This window comes from Amia ocellicauda, chromosome 11 (genome assembly GCF_036373705.1).
Source record: "Amia ocellicauda isolate fAmiCal2 chromosome 11, fAmiCal2.hap1, whole genome shotgun sequence".
In the NCBI taxonomy this organism is placed as follows: domain Eukaryota; kingdom Metazoa; phylum Chordata; class Actinopteri; order Amiiformes; family Amiidae; genus Amia; species Amia ocellicauda.
This window is the reverse complement of record NC_089860.1, coordinates 594,973-600,334: the sequence shown is the minus strand read 5'-3', so window position 1 is coordinate 600,334 and position 5,362 is coordinate 594,973. Positions and strand designations below refer to the sequence as shown.

Genomic DNA, 5,362 nt, shown 5'->3' with positions numbered 1-5,362 from the left:
AAGCACTTTTACTACGGATCATTTTAATTTTTATGTCTACCCCGTTGAGCATGAGTTTTTCTTGGAAAAATATGTCTGCATGGATATGCCCCATTAGCTCAAAGGTCCTCCCTTCTGTTGAAGAGGCAGTTCTTTTTTGCAAACCCTTATTGAGTCCCTCTGGATCCTTGTCGTCCATAGCTTCCGAGATGTCTTTGAAGAAAAGGCCGGGGCTGAACTGTTTGCTTAGGGTCTCCTCACTATAATTAAGTTTACACTCCATCATGGCTCTATAGGGGTAAGTATTGCTGCTTTGACTAATGAGCCGATCTCTTAGGGTCACATCCACCTGTGAAAACATGGTGGCCACCGGGTAATTGATGACCCCAGCGATGGCCGTCTTCTCGATTGCATCGCCATCCTAATCAGTCACTTTACAGTTCATTAAAATAAATGTGTTATTCAAATCAGTATAATCCTCGCCATTGCCAGCTATAAAAAACTCCAGAGGGGCCGTGTTTGAAATTGCAGATAGAGGGGGAATCTCTACATATATGATCTTATCTATACTCGTTTGAGTGTATGGAACTGTAAACAGATCCAGTTCTGATTTGACGCATACTTCCGATAGACTGTGGAAAAAAGACATGTTTAAAAGATGTATCCTGAGGCTCTATTTTTCTTTCTTTGAGACTTTCTTTTTGCAGGTTTTTTCTTGTGCTGCTTCCTTCTCCGAGTGTTTCCACGATATGTTGGAGAATGAGAGATTCTTCGTTTTTTGTTAGCCACGGATCTTCGTCGCCCTGGTGGACACATGCTGTTTCTTCTTTTACCCCCCCTCCTCGCCATTACCATGAGACCCGAACCCTCCTGATGCTCATGGCTAGCTGCCCGGTTCATAACATTGGTGAACACGTCACTAACAATATTTTTAGCCGCTGATTTCAAGTGGGGTCTGGCTATAGCAAAGCCTCTCTTAAGCAGGGGTACGGCCATTCTAAAGAGACCACGAAAGAGTCCTCCTAGACCGGCGCCATACATTGTGGGGGCTCCTACAAAACCGGGCAAGCCGTTCCATCTTGCATCTTGTAATAATCCACATAGGCGCTAGGATCTACATAACCCCTCGAGGTAGCCATTTTAATAATGTACACACTGTTTCAGGGGTCGAAAATGTAGTTTGACATTAACTTTACCGAAGCGGAAGGGTACGTTGATATTCTGATCCGATTTTACTTCGATCGTGATGTTGTCAAAGTGGGTCATTGAGACTGGTACGTAGTGTGGTTTGTCATAAGTAATTGTGACCATGTCATTGCTTTTACCTTTAATAAGTACATTTCTCAAAAGGGGGACATAACTATCCCAGACCCTCTGGTGGGTTATGATATCCGTATACACATAAAGAGTGTAAAAGCAGCCACACCACTTCTGAGAACCTGCTCTCTGTGTCAGAATAGAACCCTAATATACGCCCCAGTTGGCCGCTGGTTTGAATGCTAATACCTGGTTTTGACACCTTGTACACTCTGTTTTTAATAGGGTTGTAATATAGCTTGATGTTGGGGGTGCCTTCTGAGAACTGTTTATGCATCTCATCTAATATTTTATCCACATTGTCATAATAACCTCCTTGTATCGTGAATGTCCATTGACTCTTTTTAACATCATCAAAAATGGCGAAAGTGGCATCCTTATCTTGTAAAACAGCCCAAGTGTAAGGATACTGTATTTCCGCCAACCCCACTTCCCACGACCCCCTTAGATCTATAGATTTTCCAAATTCCAAATATTTCATTTTTAGGGTATATATCGAGAGAGGCGTTACTGGGTAGAGTCACGTAGAAGCCTCCTGATTCGATCTTGAGTATCGAAAGTAATGCCCCCAACACACCCGCGGGCATGTTGTTATAAGGATTGAATATCGCAAACCTGTTGTTCCGGGACCCAACTATTGAACTTTTCAGGCCATCCAAGCCATTTCATCAACACATATTTTTTCCGGTTCTGGGTTTTTTCAGCTAATATCTTTTCAACTCTGTATACACTGTCTTTACCCACAATAATTTTTTGTAACTCGGCTTCGTAAAACGTTCCTTCTATATTCTCCCCGTCATAGTCTTTTAACCGGTACACGGGGGGGTCTCTAGCCAACTGTTTGGTAACTGTAAAAGTACTCCTTAGCTTTGAAACGCGAACCACATCACAGATGTTGAACTTATAAGTAGTTTTTCCCTTCTTAATAAATGGTCCGTATAATTTTTTATAGACCTTAAAAGAATTACTTTGATCCACATCTATAGGCTTCATTTTAATACTGGTGTGATACCCTTGGTTGTAAGTATCGATAAAATCCTGAACTTTATCAAAATACTTGAACGTGTTGACCGCTGTAAAATATCTCCACATTTTGGTCTTTATGGTGCGGTTAAACCTCTCCACTACCGATGCCTTAAGCTCATTACCGGTGGTGAAATGATGTATTTTGTGTCTCTTCAGTAGATTCTGAAATTCTCTGTTGAGAAACTCTTTTCCTTTATCAGTCTGCAGTTTTTTAGGACATCGACCCTGGGACAATATATCCTCAAAGGCCCTTGTCACCGCCCGACCTGTTGTATTATGTAGAATGCGAGCCCAGGCATATTTTGATAACACATCGATACACATCAACATCAATTTGTGACCATTGTTATGTTTTGATAAATTTGACATATCGACTAGATCCATTTGCCATTGTGAGTCTATGTCAGTTGCATATACGCGGTTTCTTTTAAAGTTAATCCTGAGAGGTTTATGTAAGGTATAGGCGTCTTGTTCCCGTAACCATTCTGAAACAACCACATCATTAACCTTCACTCCGGCCTCAGCGAGTCCTCTTTGAAAACCCTTCTTACCCGCCAAACCCCCAATCTTGGCTGGGTTGTAGTATAGTTCCTGCATTTGGGGAGCTTGCCGAGTCATTCTGTCAAATAACCACACAGACCCACACTATGCGCAAAGTTTTTATACAAGGTTTTTTATTCAACTTCAGGAGAGCAGATACCCCTTTTTAGACATTTGAGAAAAGTATAACATACACAACAATTTTTTCTACGGTCCAGACAAAAAGAAATCAGATGATTGGTTACTTGATCTATATCAACAAATATACCTGTTTCTTTATCTTGTAGGCACACACCTCAGTTACATATGTAAATAAAACAACAATATGACCTATTTTAAAAGTAAACAGAGGTGTATTAAACATGCTCAGTAAAAGGTCATACAGATGTTGATGAAATGGCCTAATATCATTCTTGGCCCCCTTGAGCGCTTCATCCCAGTGTTCGTACCCCCCGGTCTTTGTTACAGCAGCCATTAACTTTTCCAGGTTTGAAAGTTGATCCTCATCGATGGTTAAATCTGTAGAGAAAAGGCTCGCGTTGGCTACTTTTCTGTCAAGCACATGGTGTAATAGCGCTCTCAGGTTAGCTGCAGAGTGTTGATGACAGAACCAGTTGCAGAAGCAGTCCAGGGTCTGAGGTCTTGGAGAGTAACCGCAGTCAAAGGGTTCCAGAGTGTATACAAAATCTGGGGAATAGAACCAGGGGTGATCCCGGGTTTGAAGAGGCCTGTAGAGCCTGTCGACGTCCGCAGCTTTCAGGTAAGACATTCTCTTTAATTTTCAACCATGATTGAATTGTTGCGCCTTTTATCCTATCTCTTCACTACGTCACGACACACCGCCCTCTTAGAAGAGAGTAGCCCCTGAGCCGTCAGACCCCCCTCCAAAACCCCACACGTCGTCTGTTTTATCATCGTCGTCGTCATTCAAGGGGGATATATAATCCATAATCCAGCATATTCTCCTTCTAACCAAATCCAGTTGCGAACATTTGGTCAAGATGTCAAAACCATCATTTATACAGTTTATGACCTCTTTCAAGAACGGCCAGTCCACGGCGTCAAACATAATTTCAGTAACCTGTTTTTCTGGATCCTCCACACCCCCTTCAATAGGGTTTGTAATCAGGGTACTGCTAAACAAAACCTTACGATCTGTAGTTAGAGATAGACTCTTCACCACTCTACCGTAGTTCTGCAAGCTTTCCCATTCACACCTTTCAAAACCCTGAGTCGGAGACTCCATTTCGCATTCTCTTGGACCCTCTTGCAAGCCTTCTAGAGTCTTATCCACAAGCCCCAGATCTCTCCAGGCCATCACCTTCAACCAGTCCTCATAAGAGTATTCAATTACCGTCTCAAAAGGTTCCAACGTACCCTCCTTCTCTCCCAAAGCAAAAAGCTCCACTCCAACATAGCTGGGATCCCTTTTAAAGCGGTAACCCCGTCGAGCCCCCCAGAACAACACCCAGGAGCATTCAATCTTCAAATTGGTGAGCACAGGAACCCTTGCCCGGGATTGTTTCTTGCGGGGTTTCATGTTGATGTCGCTGGACATGTTGAAGAAGCGGGATGTTTCTGATGCTGAGAATTAAAGAGGTATTGCCTAAAAGCAGCGCGGGTTCTTAAATAGAGAGGAGAGTTTCGGGGCGTTGCCTTCAGAGGGGTGGGGGTATTTATGGGTGGCCTTGATGTTCAGGGTTTTATGGGTGTACACTTTCTGACGGATATGACGTAGGAATAATTAAGGAAATAACTCTACCTAAAATCACGCCCCCCAATTATGACGTAGGAATATTAATAAGCTTAGGGCATACGTCATAACAAAATAGGCTGCGCCCAAAAAACCCTACTATCTACTCTTATGTAGTTGAAGGCGCAGTATAGCTCTGATAGTCTGGTGGTGACGGAAGACCACCAGCCGTTTGAACAAGCCATTCAGCATCACCTTGTTGGGCTAAGTGCAGGCACTGTCAGAGCGCAGGGCGTCCTGCCTTTGAAAGAGTTTCCGAAGTGTCCTGATGTGCCCTTTAGCAATGCCAAACAGGTCTGTGAAAATGGCATCCTTTCGCGGCACTTCAGACGCCATCTCACAGTCTAGCCGACCTGAAATGCCTGAGCCCGTTTTACCAGCAGGCTTCAACGGTAACCGTTTGAAGCAAGACGTGGCGGTGTCAGTTTCCGTAGTGTAGCGGTTATCACGTTCGCCTAACACGCGAAAGGTCCCCGGTTCGAAACCGGGCGGAAACAGCCTGCTGTGGGCCGGCCCTTTTCGTCCTGTTTGCCCTCGTGGTTCCCCGGAGGCGGTGGGTAGCTTTTCTTCATTGGAGTGCCCGAAATCGGTGCTCTCAGAGCGTCCGTCCGTCGACAGGTTGAAATTGTAAATGCTGGTGTAGCCACTTTTAATTAAAATCTGATGATGATGATGATGATGATGTTGTTGTTGTTGTTCTTGTTGTCATCGTGATCGCCGTCATTATTATTGTTAAAGTAAAGCAGT

General features: G+C 43.7%; 1 non-coding gene across 1 annotated transcript; it reads left to right on the top strand.

Moving 5' to 3' along the window:
• Positions 1-5,039: 5,039 nt before the first annotated feature.
• Positions 5,040-5,112, top strand: trnav-aac (transfer RNA valine (anticodon AAC)). The gene has a single exon. It is a non-coding gene; the product is annotated as a tRNA-Val (tRNA).
• The last annotated feature ends 250 nt before the right edge of the window (positions 5,113-5,362 follow it).